Raw genomic sequence first — 20,947 nt, forward strand, 5'->3', positions numbered from 1 at the left:
CCGCGCCCGCCCTGCCCTTCGGCGGCTCCGGGGCCTCGGCGCCTCGCGGGGCGCAGCCGGGAGGGGCGCCGACCCAGGGCGCGCGCAGGCCCGCCCCAAAGTTGCAGGTGCACGGCCCCCCCCCCCGGCTCTCCCACCTGCACCCCGCGCCGGGCGCGCTCCGGGAGCCACGGCTCCAGAAGCCACGCGGAAAGAGGCTTTAAGCAGGCCGTCTAGCTGCGCGGGGCGTCTTTTGCTTTTGCTTTTTTTCCCCCTTTTTCTTTGGAAAACCACTGCCGAGCGATCCGGTAGGTGTGTGTGTGTGTGTGTGTGAGCGACACAGACCTCGGGTAAGTGATGTCATGTACGTTCAGCCACGCAACAGAAAAAGAACACGGAGGAGGCAAACTTTGCGCATCACTCTCTGCACCCCCCCCCCCCCCAAGCTGGAAGGATCTGCCTTTGTGAAGCATTTCAGTGCCCTCCGTGCAAAAGCCTCAGAATGGTCCAGGGCCCTCAGCCTGTAAAGCTATGTTGCAGTTTAAAAGAAAAAAGAAAAGAAAAAAAAAAAGGGGGGGGGGGGACTTAAGTTCTACAAGAAGACTTTAGTATGCGTGGGTCTTTCCCCAGGTGACCGGTTCTGTCCTCTGCTCTCTCACAAGGTTGATGTGAAGGTCAAAAACCAAGCGTGTGAATCGGCTACATGATTGACAAAATCGTTGGAATCAGTATGTATTAGCTATGCTGCTGCTGCTGCTTCTAATTATATTTTAAGTGACCTTTTTTTTTTTTTTGGCAATAATCACTCCCTTTCTTCATCTACCTTCTTTTTAAGATAACTCAATGAGTCCTGTGATCCCCAAAATAAACCCTGCCTAAATTTTATGAGCCCTGGAAGCAAAATTTCATTGCAGAGTAGAGTGGTGTATTGCCATCTCGTCGTAAACCAAAACGTGCGCACATCAGCACCATTCTTCCCAACTTTCCTGTGCCCCTTCCTCCCACCTTCAGTCATTTGACCAATCTAGTTTGGAGGCTAGACCATTTCTTCTTAAGGAATCAACTATGCCGAAAGAAGTAGTGATAAGTTTATTTTTTAGGCTAAAACCAGAAATATGTACCACATCACTTTGAATTTTTAATCAAGAGAAGGTTTTTAGTTGCCATTGGTTAGGATTTTTATAATTATTTCTTTAGTATTTTTGCTGTTGTGTAATTTACAATCAATCCCTTCAACAACTACATGAGGTGATTAATAATGCAATGAAGTTTAACTTTGGTAGAAAAAAAAACAAATGTTTTATTTAAGCTTCATGGGGAAAAGAGTGGATATTTGAAAAAAGTAGAAATATTGGGATGACTGGGTGACTTAGTGGTTGAGTGTCTGCCTTTGGCTCAGGGCGTAATCCTGGAGTCCCGGGGATAGAGTCCCACACCAGGCTTCCTGCAGGGAGCCTGCTTCTCCCTCTGCCTATGTCTCTGCCTCTGTTTGTGTGTATGTATGTCTCTCCTGAATAAACAAACAAAATCTTAGAAATATTAAAAATTATTAAAATTGGAAATTGTAATGACAATTTAGATCTCTGATAGAAGATAAGTTTAGGATTATCTTCCAGCAAAAGATTAATCTTGACTAAAGAATGTTAAATATGAAGATGTTACCAAACTCTAGAACATTGTATGCTACTTACAAACTCTGGGATGCGCATATACAAATATTTACATGATTTTTCTAGCCACTTCTCCATGCCCTGACAAGTATATTATATTTCAGGTATACTGTTTCTTCATGTTATCTTGTATTTTGCAATATAAATCCTGAAAAATATAGAAGTTCTACATACCATATTCCTTAATAATTAAGATAATGAAATGACTCTCCAAAGAAGACGTACACATGGCCAACAAGCCTATGAAAAATTGCTCCACATCACTTGCCATCAGGGAAATACAAATCAAAACCACAATAAGATACCACTTTACACTGTTGAGATTGGCTAAAATTAACAAGACAAGAAACAACAAATGTTGGTGAGGATGTAGAGAAAGGGGAACCCTCTTGTACTGTTAGAGGAAATGCAAGTTGGTGCAGCCACTCTGGAAAACAGTGTGGAGGTTTTTCAAGAAGCTAAAAATAGAGCTATCCCATGACCCAGCAATTGCGCTACTGGGCATTTACCCTAAAGATACAGATGTATTGAAACATTGGGACACTTGCACCTCAATGTTCAGAGCAGCAATGTCCACAATAGCCAAACTGAGGAAGGAACCACGATGACCTTTGACAGATGAATGGATAAAGAAGATGTGAGATATATATATATATATATATGATTGATATCATATATATATATATATATATATATATATATATATACACACACACACAATAGAGTATTACTCAGTCATCAGAAAGGACGAATACTTACCATTTGTTTCAATACGGATGGAACTGGATTATGATGAGTGAAATAAGTCAATCGGAGAAAGACACTTATCGTATGGTTTCACCATATGTGGAATATAAAAAATAGTGAAAGGGACTATAAGGGAAAGGAGGGAAACCCAGTGGGAAAAAATTAGAGAGGAAAACAAACCATGAGAGACTCCTAACCCTGGGAAACAACCAAAGGGTTTTACAGAAGGGGAGGTAGGTGGGGGAATGGAGTAACTGAGTGACGGGGACTAAGGAGGACACTTGATGGAATGAGCACTAGATGTTACATGTTGGCAAATTGAATTTAAATAAAATATTTTAAAAATTATAATGAAATGACTATCTTACAGAAGCAAAAAAGTTAAAATGAACAGCATACATACAGATATAAAAGTAATATCTCATAACACTAGTGCTATAAATAAGCAGCTCTGAGCAAAACAGACCTGCACAATTAACAACCTACTACCATTGAAAACCATGAAATATTTCAAATGAATAAAGATGAAAAAATAAGGAAAACTTATTAAAGTAGCTAAAAGATTGATTGCATGCTGATGCCAGTTTATGTATTTCTATGAATTTCATGGGATGTATTGGTTAGAAAGTCTAGTGTTGGGCAGCCCGGGTGGCTCAGCGGTTTAGCGCCGCCTTCAGCCCAGGGCCTGATCCTGGAGACCTGGGATCGAGTCCTACGTCGGGCTCCCTGCATGGAGCCTGCTTCTCCCTCTGCCTGTGTCTCTGCCTCTCTCTCTCTCTCTCTCTGTCTTTAATGAATAAATAAAATCTTAAAAAAAAAAGTCTAGTGTTATTTAATTACATGACTATTTAATTAGCTAATTATGTTGAATTAAATGATGTTTCCTTTTGGGGGGGCCTGCTTACGTATATCAGTTTTTCTCCCCATAGTGGGAGAACTAACTCATCTTGTTAGTGGAGGAGGAGAAATTTGTTTGGGCACTCCTTAACTCAATAACTACTTGCCTAATTTTGGAAAATACATAAAATAATTTTATATTAATTGGTGCTAAAATCTATGTTTATCAATAATAGAAACTACTTCGTTGGAGTGAGTTCTGACAAGAGTTAGATCTAGCATGCAGAAAACTGAATAAAAAGGAAAGAAATCAGTCTAGTTCCAGTTCTGATTATGACTGGGTGAGTGATTGCAAGTCACTTAAACTTCCCCAGCATTCCATATCTGTAAAATAGAGATTAACAACAAAATCAGACCTATAGCTGCTTTTCTAGATGTGAGGATTAATTTATAAGTGGAACTGCAAACCACAATGTAGCTTGTTGCAGAAAAGCCCTTCCCAAAGGTAAGGGCTTTTATCCTCTCTCCAATGGGACTGAGTTTGATTCTCATGATGGCCTGTTTGTCGTGGATATATGATACCTTTTTCTACAATAAACGTATTAAGTTCCAAAGAGGTTCTTTTACCAATTTTGTGATAAATTGACTATCAGGTACATTCATTTATTTGTTAATGTTGTCCAGCAGGAATGTTTTTCCCATGGTTCCTTCACTATGCCACTTCCAATATGGTTAGAAGTTTAAAGGCTGGACACTTAATTTAAATGAAGGACAACCCATTTCATTTAATATTAGAGGTCAGTTGAGCCTGGGATAAAATCTATTTCCCCAAATAATATCATTAATTAGGTAACTTAAGCCACATAAAGCCTGTTTTCATATTTAAAATTCTAAAACATCTATAACAATAGATATTGCTCATGTTTATGTTAAAAGATTACTATTTAAGTCTTTGGTTTTAAAAGATTGAAGCAAAATTAAGATACAAAAACCACTAGAATGGAATTGAATTCTATTTAGCTCATCACAACTAGTATTTTGTTTTAAATATACTTTATACCAGGACCAGTGTCTTCACTCTCTCTCACATGCACACATGCATACATAAATGGAATAGTCACTCATCAAAATTTTATAGGGAACAAGACTCCAAACCAAGCAAATGTTCCCATTCCTAACCCAATACTCTTCTCACTGTATAATACCTTTCCCCTGAGATTTGAGAATTATCAATAGAGAGGGTGTCTTTGAAACTAAGAGAATGTAAAAAGATATTTGAGGATAAAATGTAGACAAAGCAGCAAGCGTAGAAGACCATTAATAATTATGAGAAAGTGTTTGTTTCGTTGTTATTGTTGCTGTTTTCGTTGGGAGTGATGGCAAAATTTAATCTGAAATCTAGGAAGATAATTAAAAGTAATTTGGTATCGTGGAATCCAAGAAAAGATAAATTTGCTAAACGAATGAAAGTTGAAGGATCCCTCGGTGGCTCAGTGGTTTGGTGCCTGCCTTGGCCCAGGGTGGGATCCTGGAGCCCCAGGATTGAGTCCCACATCGGGCTCCCGGCATGGAGCCTGCTTTTCCCTCTGCCTGAGTCTCTGACTCTCTCTCGCTCTCTCTTTCTTTTCTGTCTTTCATGAATAAATAAATAATTTTTTTTAAAAAAAGACTGAAAGTTGAATATATCAACCTAAGTACTGAAAACACATCATGGATTAATTGAAATCTTTGGTTTCTTTTAAAAGGACAGTTCTGGCAGGGTGATTAGGATGAAAACCATTTGATCCACACAGAATGAGGAAAGGGTAGTTCCAGTGGGCATATTTCTAATATATTAGGAAAAATTATGTGATTTTAAGTTCAGTATTTTGAAATAGAGGTAGAGTCCATTTATACAAAAGGTTGTGTAAAGAAGTGTGATCGACAAAATCTTAAATTATTGAGCCTGTATTGTTGTTATTAAAATAATTTGCGAATATGCAGCCCTTTCGTGGGTACATATGTTGTAGAAATCAAACCATTACCAAAATTGAAGAAAAGATATTTAAATACCCTATAGATTCCATCTTCAGTTATTAGGATTTTAAAGTAAATTATTTGCCTGAATAAGAGAATCCAACCTCTTTTAATAATGAGTTTCCTTTCTCCCCTTTAGCCTTAATCATTAAAGAGCAGCTGTATATTACACTGGTCTATTATGCAATAGAAAAGTGGAAAGGAGACTGGTGTGTGTGTGTGTGTGTATTGGGGGAGGCAATGGCAGGTGGGTAGGAGAGGAGCAGTAGGAGCTGAGAAGAATAAAAAGGAGAGGAGGAATAGAGTTTTGAAGCATTTGCGTAGCACTTCTCCCTGGCTTCGTTAATCGATGCTTCTTTCAGAAGCCACTTAAAGCAGAGGATGGTAAAAAATTAATTTTAAAAAATTAATGGCTCCTACATTACCACAACACAATGCTATTTAGGTGCCTAGTATAGTGCAAGGAGCTCAATAAATGTTTGATCAAGGAAAAAATGAATGTATAAATGTTGCATGGGGATTTTTTTAGGGAGAAAGGGAGGGGTTGCTGAAACAAACTGGTAACACTTAACATGGTTCTCGTAATTATGACTATTTTAAGTTTACACAAATGAAATCTTAACATGTCATTTTATTTTGCAGGATTTCCCAGGGCTTCTGGTCAGATTACACAATAGAATGTGTCCTCTCCTTACACTGAATCTTCATTTTCCCTTAGCATCCCAGTCCCTCCCCATCAGGCTTTTAACTAATTCTCCAGGTGTTTTAAGGTGATTAGGAAGTGTGGCTGGAGAAGGATCCTATCTGCTTGGGAGAAGAGTGCTAATAAAAGGTCAAAGCTGAGTTCCTAGGGACTGTGACTGCTGAAGCTAATAGCATGAATCATCATTAGCTCTTACTGATGCCAAGTCATGCAAGTCTGTGAAGTTCATACAGAAAGAGAAATTTCGATCAATAGGACTTTATGCTACCATGCAGCTTGATAATTACTTTCTAGAAATTAAGTTTGTAAAGCTTTTTTTCTTTCTTAAAAAATATTCTTCGTTCTGAAAGCCTGCCTTAGTCTTTGTAACTACAGTGCAAGATAAACCAAAGTGTCTTCCTTTAGCAACCTTTTTTTAAAATGTTGCATTACTATGGAGGTTGGCTGCATGCATACTTTATATTCAGTAACCTTTGGTGTGTATTTAACAGTGGGATAATATCTCATACCAGGATTGATATTTTAAATCCACTTCTCTGCGTGTCTGTCTACAATGCTAAGTCACAAGCATATTTCAATATTCTGTTTGCAGTCTGTTAGTATACTGGCTGTTGACCTGGTAATTCTAGGGGTAGGTAGGCTATGTTGTTATGTTGGTAAGTGAAGCGTGCAAACCATCCCCACTTCTGTTCTACTGTATGTTGATAACACAGAGACCCATGAGCACAATGGAACACCTTTGCATTCACTGGGAAAAATATAATACACTTGCACATCTCAGTGTCAAAGTCCTTATATAAAAATACCCAAGAAAAGGGCAGCCCAGGTGGTTCAGCGGTTTAGTGCTGCCTTCAGCCCAGGGTCTGATCCTGGAGACCTGGAATCGAGTCTCACGTCAGGCTCCCCGCATGGAGCCTGCTTCTCCCTCTGCCTGTGTCTCTGCCTCTCTCTCTGTGTCTTTCATGAATAAATAAATAAAATCTTTAAAAAAAATACCCAAGAAAATATTTTATGCCCTTACTATGTCAAGATATGTATATCTTTAAGGCTTTAAAATGAACCAGGGAGGTGAGAGCATGTTTATGAGCCTAACACCACAGAATGTAAGTTACTTTGCATTTACTTTGGGCGCAGTCATGCCCATTTGCCTTTAGCTACCAGCAGAAAAGACTTTATTTAACCTGTGATGAAAGAAAGGAAGTGGATGTAAATTTAAGTGATAGAAAAATCTAATTTCCTTATTAGCATTCATTTAATCATAAAGTGAAACTCTGCTTTTGCATTTCAAAACTTTCTTAAAATCTAGCTTACATAAATATTAGAAATCTTATAGTCTAGATTTTTATGTCCCAGTCTTACAATCCTTTCTAAAATACTTACAGCTCTATTCCTCTATAGATGATTTTTCTCAACCAAAGAACCTGAATCCTTAACAATTTATGTGAATGTCTCTGAATAAAAAACTCATTTAAAAAACATAATAATGGCTTCTATTTTTGTATCTTTCAGTGCTTTAACTGAGATTTTACGTGTATACTCTGTATTCAATTTTTTTCTTCATTACACTCACCAGTTAGACATATCTAGTACGTGACTTGAGGACTTCATTCTTAGAGAAGCAATTCTGATTATATATCAAGGACTTTTCAACTGAGACATTAATTATAAATATTTATACCCTGGACATTGCAAAACATGGCTGCACAGGGTAAGAGACTTCAGATTCCCAACGTGATATACATTTGTAACATCTCTTTTAGGCTTTAGGTACTCTAGAAATATGTTATATTAGATATACTGTTAATACATCTAAGAAAGATAGATGACAACATATTTTACTTTACTTGTATTTAACTATCTCCCCCTACTGCCTCCTGGGTGGTCAACTCTCATAAAGCCACTGACCTGTGATTTTTAAGTCTGTAGTGTAAATCTCCCTGAAAAAATCCAGTGCTAAGCCACATGCCATCTTAAACCCTTCTAACAGCACCCAGGGTTACATCCTCTGGTCAAGTATGCTAAGGATACTGTAACAGGACAGCCCATTAGATGCTATATAAAGTCCCAAGCATTTGTAGCAACTTGGAAATCCCTTAACAGAACATTTAAGTCAAGTACTTTAATGTAACTGATTAGCGTCTTTTTAGTCTTTGAAAGAAATGTTAGGTCTGAGAATTAAACAGGAGACCCTGGAATCTAAAAGCAACAGATCGAATTTGAACAGGAAGATAATTTCCAACAGCTGGTATTGGCACTAGACCATAGATCCTTTTTGTTGGGCTTTAGCCTCTGGGGGGAAGAACATCATGATTTTCTGAAGAGTAATAGGATAATTGCATGAAACACAATTTTAGATCAGCTAAAAGAAGAAAAGAAAGACCAGAAAATGTGCAAGTATCATTCTTTGCTTGACTTTTAATGAGAAACTAATGAAAATTAACCATAAATTCATTACTCTGTTATATCTATATTCACTGGAAAGGAGTGGTTAGTATACAATGATATAAACACAAATAAGATACAGATTTTTATGGGGGTTTTTGGACATTAAGTAACGGTGGTATGAGAAGACAAATGCTAGTTTTGGTTAACAAAGGAAAATGTATTTAACAAAAGCACAGTTTGGATCATTTTGGAAAACTAAACCACAAAACCTCATCCATCCCATGCATGCGTTCATTTATATCAAGTGGGTAATGGCAGGGAAGTTTAGAGAGTTTTGCTTTCTAAGAAATAGAATGAAGTAATTAAGAATGGGGAATTTTAGAGGCGCAACAACTAACAGAAAGTTGAAATTCTAGGTCTTATGGGATGTGTGACCTGGACACATTACTCATATCTTTGTGCCTTAGTTTCCTCACTTATGTAAAATAGGGATAATAGTAATATCTTATTCTTAGAGAGACTTTGAAATTTAAATGAGATAATAGATTCTGAGAGCTTAGTATCTGAAAGATAACTTATCAATATATATTACCTACGTAAATAATTGTCATTATTGTTAATCAGATCCCCAACATGATACATTTGTAACATCTTTTTTATTGTCAAACCAGCATTATTATAAAATTGTGGTGATTGACTTGCCTCAACTTCCAACCATTCTTTCAAAGATCGATCTAGTCTTACAGCTTTTGCTCATGCTTTTCCCATTAAAGCCCATATGTTTCTACATTGCATGTGAATTTCAGGAGCTATTTCAATTTCTTTCTTTTTTTTCTTCTGGGAAGTCTTCCCTAAAGTATTTGTTAGGATAGCTATCCTGCAACAGATAAACCTCAATATATCAAAAGTTTACTATAATAGAAATTTATTTCTTACTCATTCTCATTCTATTTGTATAAGGAAGAGGAGAAACAAAGGGATTTGCTCCACACAGTGCCTTTCATTTTCAACACATAGTTTTCAAAAGTTATCTATGATTCTGGGAGTCAACATGCAGATTAAAGTTGTAACATGAGGTAGGAAGGATTATTCAGGTGTAGCACCTGCCATTTCCATAAACATTTTATTGGCCAAAATTTAATGGCATAGCCATATCAATTGCAAGGGAGCCTGAGAAAGGCAATCTAACTATGTACCCAGAGGAAAAATAAATGCTTTTATTAAACAGTTCATCAGTTTCTCCCACAGGTTGCCCTTTTATAGTTTTACTCAAGCCTCACTATGATCAAAAAATAAACTAATTCCCAACCCGATACCATGTCTGGCTCAAAAGCAAGTTATATGTGTGCTACATGTTCTTCTCATAAACTATCAACCAGAAGACTAGTTATCTACTGTCCCCAAACCCAGTGAACAATGGCACACTTAAAAACTACTTTAGAAATGAGAATAATGGGAGATACTGAGGGGACATTCATTGACAGCAATCAAGGAAACTTTATTGTAGGTTTTGTGAAGTTCTACATATTACAATAGCTAAAATCCCCAAACCAACAGCTGGTGAGAATCTGGTATAACAGGAGCTCTCATTCATTACTGGTGGGAATATGGAATAGTTCAACTACTTTGGAAGACAGTTTGGTGAGTTTCTTACAAAGGTAAACATTGCTATGCTTTGTTAGATGATATTTGTAAACCACATCATCAATAGTTATGCTCATTGGTATCTACCCAACTATTTTGAAAAGTTATGCTCACACATGTTTAGGCCTACATACAAATGTTGATAGTAATTTTATTTATAATCACAAAAATTGAAAGCAACCAAGATGTCCTTCATAGGTGAATGAATAAGCAAACTACAGTAACCCATATAATGGAATATTATTTAGAGAGGAAGAGTAAAAGTAATGAGCTATCAAGATATACAAAGACACGGATGAATCTTTAATGCATAATGCCAAGGGAAAGAAGCCAGTCTTGAAAAGTTAAAATACAGTGTTATTTCATTTACATGATACCCTAGAAAAGACGAAATGGTGGAGATATTAAACAGACAGATAAGTACTTGCCAGAGGTACAAGGTGGGCGGTGCAGAATAAGTGAAGTGCAGGGAAATTTTAGGTTGGTGAAACTATTTTATGTGACATTACAATGGTGGATACATGACAGGATGATTATTAAAACTCATACAATTTTTTTAAGGTTTAATTTAAATTCCAGTTAGCTAATATACAATGTAATATTAGTTTCAAATGTACAACATAGTGATTCAACACTAATCTAGTGCTCATCGCAAGTGCCCTCCTTACTCCCCATCACCTTTAAAAGGTGCTCCTATCTCCTATCCCCATACCTACCTACCCTCTGGTTACCATCAATTTGTTCTCTAAAAACTTGTAGAACTTTATAGCAGAAAGAGCAAAACTTAATATATTAAACTAGAAGGAAATAATTTAGGGGGGTGATGAATCCCAGAATGAAAGTTATATAAATATATACTTGGAAATAGCAATTACCTCTTGATTATGAAATTACATTGACTTTTAAAGAAAGTTATTTTAAAATATCAAAATGGGGGTAATGGGCACCGTTATATAAATTCCAAATCTTGTTCAAGGCATTTCTTGGCTTATACAACTTCCACTACTCAAAATTCAGGCTTTCAGAGACTTCTTCCAACCTCATCATTACTAAAGTATAATGCCTTGAACACCTTCCTCACCAAGATCAACACTCTCAAAGTAAGTTTCCACAATTAGAGCCACTGCACACCTCTCTCACTTCTGTCTATGTCTTCAAAAAAATCACAAATCAGGAAATGGTGTTCTTCCTACAAGTTGTTCCTTCCAACTGTCACCACTTAAGGCCATCATCACTTAGCTACCAAGTAAATTCGTACCAGGCTCCTAGCTTGCTTTTGGTGCAGAGCAGCAAATAGCTGTTGCCAAGGTCATCCACACTTTCCTTGGCACCGGAGCTGCTGGATGTCTCCCTGCTCTGATCCACCCAGACTGCCCCGCAGTTTGGACAGGAAGGATCCTCACTTCATTTTATTTTATTTTTTTTTTCTCAGCTTAGAGTATAGAATTCACTTTATTTCTCTTTTATTTTGCTCTTATCTCTTAAAAATGATGCCAATTTTTGGATTGTAATATTACAACTCATCCCTATTCTACAAAGGGATTTATTGCTCCAGAGTTGTTTGTCAAACACATCTTCAAGACCAAAATATTTTTGAGTAATTCTTTCATTTTTTATGAGTTTATTTTTAGAAAACTATCAAGAAAAAAAGATCTGCCTTACTGATGTACCTACATCCTTTTCTTTTGTTAGTTTTGTTTTGAAGTGATTATGAATACTACCATCAGGGTTTCTGTCAACAAAATCTAGAAAAGGAGATATGAAGGAGGTGCCAATTTTTTGGAATGTGAAAAGGGCAATCTATAGAATATTCCATTTTCTACTCTCCTAGCAAGCACTCAATGCTTTCACATCCTTTCATTTCCAAACATTTTTTTGGCAGATAAGTCTAGTACTCTCACTGTCCTTAGGCTACAGCTGAAACTAGAAACCCACGATGGACTCTCTCTGGTTTCCATACATGTTTGCTTTGGTCGTTCAGTATCTTAAAACCCTTTAAATGCTGACCCCTAACATTTGGGAGATTTAACATAGAAATTCCAATTTCTGGCTTATCTGTTTTTTAAAGAGGGTTGTCTGTCCACACTGTCCACATTCTCCAAAACAACAGTAGCCTTGTACTAAGAAGAAGCTGCCCCTTCTGATAAGCTAAGCACACTCCAGTTTGACACAGGGTTTGCTGCTCCCTTTTGCTAGTCATGGAAGGTGAATGTTAGTTAGTTACTACTCATTACTAAGCTTACATTTTCAAATCAGCCCTCATCATATTTAGAAGTCCTGCTTGATCTCACGGGCATTTGTGTTTGCTACCCCTGACTTTACATTTTCAGACCTATAGGAGGCAAGCAGCGTACCAAATCTATACCAAGTTTCTATGTCCTGTGTCTCCTAGGCTAGTCTGTGTTTCACTTGTAAATCCAAAATTTGAAAGGGATAGAAATGTGTTCAACTTCTGCAGTTTCATCTAAAATGAGCAATGTATTTAGGAAAAATATAATGATGGACCAACCACCTAAATTACCTTTTTTTTTCTGCAAAATGAGAAATGTCTGGTGAATCCGGGAATTTTTCTTTCTTTCTTTATTTTTTTTACTCACAAGGAAAAGTTATAGAGTAGTGGAAAAAATAATAAAAAAATTTATACTTAGAAAACAAGCAAGTGGTATTCACTAGCTGTGTATCTTTGGGCAAGTCACTAAACACATGTATGAACTTATCCATAAAATGCATACAATATCTTCCCTATCTCTCAAAGAATTCTTTCAAGGCTCAGGTAGGATTATGAGAGTGAACAGGCCTTAAAAACATGAAGCTCTTAATGTAAAGCATTGTTTTAAAATGAAAAACAGACTCTCAGATGTAAATGAATGAATGAAATTTAGGCATTTGTCTATTTTTTATTGCTTTTGACTGCATTAGGCAGAATAATGTCCTCCCTAGAGATAAACACGTTATCCTCAGCCCCTGTGACATGGCTAAAAGGACTTTGCACATGTGAGATGTTGAGATGGTGTGATTATCCTGGATTGCTATTATGCTGACCTACATGAGCCAAGGATTGTATGAGGCTTCTAAAAGCTGGAAAGGGCAAGGAAACAGATTCTATCCTAGAACCGCTAGAAGGAACTCTCTCCTGTAGATATCTTCATCTGGGGATTTCTGACCTCCAGAAATGTAAGAATATAAATTTGTCTTGTTTTAAGCCACTAAGTTTGCAGTTATTTATTAGACAAGCAATAGAAAACTAATGCATCTTCACAGTATTCGGAGTCTAAATATTTAAAATGAAAGGGAAGCATGCCACAAGCAATATCGTATTTCCTGTATTATATTATTTGGAAATTTGATTACTCTTGCTTTAATCCTGGTCCCACATGCCTTGGGCACATTTACCTCAGCACACTTGTTCTTTATCCGATTATCCTATTCCAATTTTCACGATCAACATCATGTTCCAGAGGCATTATTTTCCCTCTCCAGTATCTTATCTAACTCTCCTCTTCTTGGTATCTAAATATTTCCCCAAATATTGCTTCTTATTTTGTTAAGGTGAAACCAGAACAATAATCTCTGAAAGCTTTTGGGTTACTCACATTCTTTTTGACTTATGTTACTTGTTGAACATTTATTTCTATGGTTCTCTTCTATAAAGTTGTGGTTATTAGTTTGTCAGCATCAAACATTGTCTTAAATCCTGAGCTCAAAAATACTACATACAAAATTCAATCATTTATTTTGAAAACTAAATGCACTGTCATGCTCATGCACAATTCTGATGTTTTCAATTCATCAGTCTTCATATATTCTGTGTAAGCAATTTCAGCCATATCCATATCTATTTTGTGTGGATGAAACCCAAGTCAGTGCTTCTGGTCTTCTAGCCTTTAGCTGCTTATATTCTTATAACTGAGAATACAGACATGATAAAGACACATTTTCACAGCCTCAAGATGTTCGACAATTTGTAGTATTTCCAAACACAAAGGAAATAGAAAGTATAGGCACCTGAGTCAGTCTAGGCTACTGAGAAGGATGTTTTCAAAATGACATATGATGATTGAATTGATCTTGAGAGTCACACATGAGATATGAGTTAATCTACAGAAAGGGTCTTCAGGGAGAAAAGACAGCAATAGGAAAAGAGAGATAGAGAATGAGGGAGAAGGAGCGAGATATGAAACAGGGAAACAATAATAGAGAACAAAATTAAGGATGATCATGAGATTGCTGAATTGAGTCTGTGGCCATCCCACTCATTTAACACATCACAATATGTAGACATACAAACATACACAAAAGGGCAATGTTTGTGGAGAACCTCAGCCTGCTATATTTAAGGTCTTTGTGGAAGAGCAAAGAGCAAACAAATTAAAAACAAATAGCCAGAGCTCAAGAGGAAGGTCCAGATTCTAGAGCTAGGGACATAGCAATGGGATTATTCACATGAGGTGAATATATGGAATATATAATGACAGAAGGAAAGAGGGCTAAAAAGAAAAGTCTAAATTCCAAAGAAAGATACTGGTGAAGCTGCCATGGCAAATGCAAAGAATGAACCACTAGAGTTGGAAAAAGAATCAGGAAAGATGTGTATCAGTGAAGCTAAGGTTGAAGATGGTTTCAAGGAGGGTGTAGTCAACAGTGTCAGATATTGCAGCAAATTGAAGTGAATTGAGCCAGCCCTCCTATTTCAGGGGCTATTTTTGAAGTAACCAGATCTGGGAAGAGTTTGAGGGTCCCCAATTGGGGGACCAGGTCAGTGACCTCTGGGTGAAGGAAAGGATCTCCAACACAAAACAGGAGGTAAAAACCAAAGACCATGAAAAGCACCAAGATCCCAAATACTGGAAACAATGAAAAACATTGTCACGTCCAGGAAGGTCAATAAAGGGTATGAAAATATAGTCATAGAGCCAGGAGGACAAAGAAAGGTACTCTTAGGACTTGGAGACAGAGCAGTATTGAAGTGTCAAGGATCAGAGACAGATTGAAAGTGGTCTTTAGGCTCCATAATGAAGATGTCACTAGTAAGAATTGAATGATTCCAGGTTATAGTTGGCTGAACCATCTATCAAAGATGAGAATCAACTGCAACTAAAAATTGTTTTCAGGAAGCTTCATTGTGAAAGAGAGGAGACACATTGGAGCTAATGGAGTATGCATAATTAGAAAGTGTGGTTTTGGGATCCCTGGGTGGCGCAGCGGTTTAGCGCCTGCCTTTGGCCCAGGGCGCGATCCTGAAGACTCGGAATCAAATCCCACGTCGGGCTCCCGGTGCATGGAGCCTGCTTCTCCCTCTGCCTATGTCTCTGCCCCCCCCCCTCTCTCTCTCTCTCTCTCTCTGTGTGACTATCATAAATAAATGAATGAATGAAAGAAAGAAAGAAAGAAAGAAAGAAAGAAAGAAAGAAAGAAAGAAAGAAAGAAAGAAAGAAAGAGATGTTTTCCTTGAAGACAGTAGTGTTCAGGATATGGAAAAACAGGTAGAAGCTCTGGGAAATAGGAAATATAATTATGGAGCAAGATCTCTGAAGAGGGGAGGCAAAAGGATGAAATCCAGAAGAGGGGAGGCAAGTTCAACAATAATTTAGTTTCTGAGATTTCTGATATTGGGGAAAAAAGAAAAAGAGTAACTTGTAGTTCCTGTATTTTGTCCACAATAATGATGAAATGAAGTAAAATTTAAGTGTAGTATGAAAGCCGTGTTGCACCATTTAGAGAAGTTTATGCACAACACATTTATGCCTATACATATAGTGCAACACATTTTTCAAAAGTCTAAGCTCATTTAGGATGACAGATCAACAGTTTATTTTTAAAATCAGCTTAGAAAAAGTCAACTCTATAATAAGGTGACACCTGAGTCTATTAATTATATATCCTATTTAGTGCATCATAAGTCACTTATTTATTTGATGAGGAAAAATAAACAGCTCCTCTTTCATAGGCAGAATTTGTTCCTTTGTGTTACCTAAATTCTTTCACCCTATTACTCAGTGGGTGCTAGTAATTTCATAACCAATAGAATTGAATTAACTTGTTAGTTAATATGTTTGAAGTGTAGTTCAACAATTAGAATTCAAATAGGCTTTAGAAAACACCTGTGTCTGATTAAACATCTAAGCCAGGTTTTCCTATAAATATAATTGCATTTCAACACTTGAAAGAAAAAATAATTTATCCATTTATATATTAACACTATCTATATTCTGCTCCACGCACCCAGGTTCTAAGGGACCACTTTCTTGTTCTCTTATCAAGAACAGAATATGAATCATCTTTTGACACAGAGGAAGGTCTGGATTGAAAGTAAAGATCACACCGGCCAAAGCATCCCTAGATTTTTGCATCCATAAGCTTAAATAGGCACCCAGTTTGAGTAAATGTGAGAAAAAAATAGGGAACACACAAAACAGAGAGAGAAAACTGTAGGGCTAAATTAACTTGTCTTAGATGGCCAGGTACCAAGAAGTATTTTTGCAAGAGGTGGGGGCAGAGCCATAGCATTTGGTGGCAACCGCAGTAACACGTTATGTGATCCATGGCTGTCATATACCACAGCCTGCCTCCCAAAATGTGGAGTTTCCCATAATCTTCTCCAGCAAAAAAGCAGAGGTCACAGCTAATACAAAGCAGTAGATACTGCTGATACCAAAACATTTGTGTTTGGATTTAGAATGCTTTTTTGCCCAGCACATTTATCTAAAAACACTAATGATCCACTTTTGGAAATTGTCCCTTTTCCCCTCAGAATCTGGAGCTAGAGCTAGAGCTTTGCCAATCCATTGGTAATCTGTAGTCTCACCATTTTTCTGCTTTCCACATTCTCGTAGATTTAGCAGCAATTCTCCAGTCTCTGGCGTGGCATCTTGAAAAACGTCCGCAAGTGACTCTGAGAATAGTAACCAAGTCAGTCGTATCCACAGAGCTCTCACCTAGGCTTTCAGCTTGTCCTAAATTCTCAAAGCTGAATCCTGTTATTGTAGCCTCTCGCCCACCTTGTGTCTCCCACCTGGGCAGCCTCCTTATCCTTCTATGGTTGAGGGCTGCTTTGAGCTCTCAGGTGTTGCATGGGTCTTCAAGGTTGATTGAAATCCACCAGCCTACATTCCTAAGTCCTGCGATGTAAAGTGCCTGCCTGCTTGGTCTCCACTTTGCCTGATGCTAACTCCTGAGTCTGAGTACTGCAGTACTTTTGGGAGTTCCTTGAGCTAATTGTTCAATCTCCCAGGTATTGCCTACAAGTTGGCTTTAACTTAGATTCATTAATACATATAAAAATATCTATGGAGACTTTCTAAATGAAAGGCTTAAGCCATACAAGTACAAATCTTAAAGAATAATATTTTTTAAAAAGAATAATATTAAATAAAAAGATACCAAAACCCAGATGTGGTTGGGTGCCTGAAAGTCTTGATTTTTTTTAAAAGATTATTTATTTATGAGAGACACACAGAGAGAGAGGCAGAGACATAGGCAGAGGGAGAAGCAGGCTCCATGCAGGGAGCCTGATGTGGGACTCAATCCTGGGTATCTAGGATCACACCCTGGGCTGAAGGCAGTGGTAAACCACTGAGCCACCTGGGCTGCCCTTGATTTTCTTTTCTTAAGATTTATTTACTTATTTTGGAGAGACAGCGTGAGTGATACAATGGGTGGGGCAGAGGGAGAGAGAGAGAGAATCTCAAGCGGACTCCACACTGAGCCCCCAGGGCTCGATCTCACGACCGACAGTGCTATCATGACCCAAGCCAAAACCAAGAGTCGGACACTTAACTACCTAAGCCAGCTCCCCAGTTGTCCCAGGTCTGGATTTCCTTTTATCTCATTGTGGCAGAGGTTCAGTTATATGCATATTTTAATTTTCCTCCTGGGCCTCAGATTGGCTCCATTTCGCAGGCTCCTTTACAGGTAGGTGTGGCCATGCCACTAGTTCTGGACACTGAAGTAGAGGCGAAAGTGACACACCCCACTGACAGGCCCAGTCCACAGAAACCTCCCTCTTGTGAGCCTCATTCTCTTCTCCATCCCTGCCCACCAGTCAAGGGGATTCCAGGGCCTCAGAGGAACACAGAACCACCACTTGGAAGGACTGAATTTTTGAAGGAGTTTATGGAGCAGAGTCCTCACCAACCCACTATGGATTGTGATATAGCAGGAGTTAAAAATTTCTTGTCTTAAACTATTGAGATTTCAGGGTTTATCAGTTACACCTGAGGTTACTGACTGTTACCATTATATCTAAGGCCTTTCTTTGCTTCTAAGTTTTCAGTGCTAGAATCTAAACCAATCCATTTACTGATCCTCACTGATGGAGCACCAGTTCTGCTGTTAAGCCCTTTACTTTTTCTCCATCTCTTCATTATCACCTTCATTTAAATCAAAAACAAACAAACAAACAAAAAATATCCTTTAAGCTATTTCTCTGGGTAATTTTCTCCCTACTACTTGCCACATATCTCTACTTCTCAAATCTCCCAGATTAATTTAGGCACACTGATTTTTGGCCAGTGTCCCCATGGTGTCTCACAGCTTAGTGTGATCTGCCACTTTCTAAGTGGGTAACCATGGGAAAGTAGTTAAAGCCATTCAAGACGTAAGTTCTTGGGACACCTGGGTGGCTCAGCGGTTGAGCATCTGCCTTTGGCTCAGGTACTGATCCTGGGGTCCTGGAATCGAGTTCTGCATCAGGCTCCCTGCACGGAGCCTGCTTCTCCCTCTACCTATGTCTCTGCCTCTCTCTCTCTCTCTGTCCCTCATGAATAAATAAATAATATTTAAGACATGAGTTCTTTACCTAGAGATGACGACATCTCAGAACTATGTTGTCAAACCAAATGAACATCAGTTACCTTGATTATAAAATCATGGTAGTAAGAGGCATTTCATATACTTTAATATGAGTAAGTATCAAATAGATATCAATATTTTGAAAACCTGAACTTTGGCAAAATACGGGCATTCTTTATAAGTTTTTCTTTCCTTCTTTTTTATCCCCTTGCCTTATATTCTTACCAATGTTTGGAGACAAAGGACTGAAGATGTTTCTGCAAAGTGCTGTCATTTGCTGCCCACAGGACCCTCTGACATTCACTCATTCCTTCATTTGTCAAGTATTCATCGAGTACCCATCAGTTACTCCCCTAAGGAAGACAGAAGCAGGACGCCAGAGCTAATGAAAATAAAAAGCTGGAAAAGCTGATGGGGGAGTAAGTGGCTACATACCCTGAGGGCAGGAGGGAGATGAAAGGGAGGACCTTGGGGGAAAACCTTCCGCTGGATCTTAGTTGAAGATTGCATTGAAAGCAGAAGCTGCCCCAATCCAGGGTATGCCATTTACACTCACAACTCTCTTCCTCCTGCCTTGGAATAAAAATATCAGTGGAAATTATTCTGTAAATGTGGCCATTATGTTTTACTTCTGCTGATATTGAAGTTCGTTCCTATTCCCCGAGGACACAGGGAAAGGTAGAAGGGAGGCAGTGGTCTGGGCAGGTTGGAGACGCCTGCCTGGAATTTAATATTTTCTGTAGGCAATCTCTTCATGGGTAATTGAAAGTGGGCTCTTTGAAATGCTAGTGATTTAATACTTTTCTTATGAATTAAAAAGTAGGCACATGCTCTGCCTTTATTCTTTATAAAGTAGCCATTTAAACATCTTCCAGTGTTGGAAGTATTTCTGGCTTCAATATTTCAGAACTTTGAAAATTAAAAGGTCTAGTATTTAGGGCAAATAGTCCTTGTCCTGTTTCACATAACCAGGGCTGAACCATTAAAGTCCTGACATTTCCTGGCACAGGCACAAATGCTGCCATGTTTTACAGCCACACGGAGAGTGAGGTAATCACTAGCAGCAGAGGCATTGATGTCTTTCTCTAAGTTATTCACAATCTTCAGGTCCCACATGTGCGGATTCCTACCTGACATCTCCTCTCTGCCACATTCAATTGCTTTTGTTAATTTCATCGATTTAAAAAAGAGCAGTTCTGCTTTCTGCTTGCCTTTAAGGTAGGCGGCCGGATTGATGTATTTCCTTCACTCCCATTCCCTGCGGTTGGTGACACTTTCAATAAATAATCTTATTTTTTTGTTCTCTACTTTGCACTATAAATGTCTTTGGAATGTACAGGCGTAGGCACCTGGCTGCACTCATGGTGTAATATATACGTGCACCTGTGTGTCCATGTACAAACATACATATACACGTAGATACACTCACACAGGAAAAATACAATGTGCACATACCTTATAAATATGTAACTTCGGTATGATATAAAAATTCATATAGTCAGGCACATTACTGGCTCATACTTATATGTACAGATGTGAACATTTCATGTACATATTTTTACAATCACAATGAAGTGTTGGGAAGCCAGCAGGATGTAGAAAAGCCATATTTGATGAGTCTTTTGGTCAATTAGGACTAGTATCAGTCCCTGTCTCCTCACTTAAAAGCTGGGAAACTTGGTAAACTCAGTCAAATAATTTAACTCCCTAAGGACAAACATTATATGGTCTCATTCATTTGGGGAATATAAAAAATAGTGAAAGGGAATAAAGGGGAAAGGAGAAAAAATGAGTGGGAAATATCAGAAAGGGAGACAGAACATGAGAGACTCCTAACTCTGGGAAACGAACTAGGGGTTTTGGAAGGGGAGGAGGGCGGGGCGTGGGGGTGACTGGGTGACAGGCACTGAGGGGGGCACTTGATGGGATGAGCACTGGGTGTTATTCTATATGTTGGCAAATTGAACACCAAGAAAAATAAATTTATAAAAAAATAATAATCTGTATATTCTTCACCAGGGTTAATAAAATCTTACCTCTTATCATACCCCTGAGGTATTTGTAAGTATTAAATAAGATCAAGGACCACAGTGTTCATCCTTGCTGTGAGCTTGAAACGCAGAAAAAGAAGAATGTTACCTGCTACTGGTTTATATTATTTTTGTACAGACATGCA

At 38.1% G+C, this 20,947-nt stretch overlaps 1 long non-coding RNA gene across 1 annotated transcript; it reads left to right on the forward strand.

The window, feature by feature from the left end:
• The first annotated feature begins 76 nt into the window (after positions 1 to 76).
• Positions 77 to 19,912, forward strand: LOC140624284 (uncharacterized). The gene is made up of 3 exons (XR_012023771.1): positions 77 to 287; positions 642 to 707; positions 19,009 to 19,912. It is a non-coding gene; the product is annotated as an uncharacterized lncRNA (long non-coding RNA).
• Positions 19,913 to 20,947: the final 1,035 nt, after the last annotated feature.

Source organism: Canis lupus, chromosome 34 (assembly GCF_048164855.1).
Source record: "Canis lupus baileyi chromosome 34, mCanLup2.hap1, whole genome shotgun sequence".
Classification (NCBI taxonomy): Eukaryota; Metazoa; Chordata; class Mammalia; order Carnivora; family Canidae; genus Canis; species Canis lupus.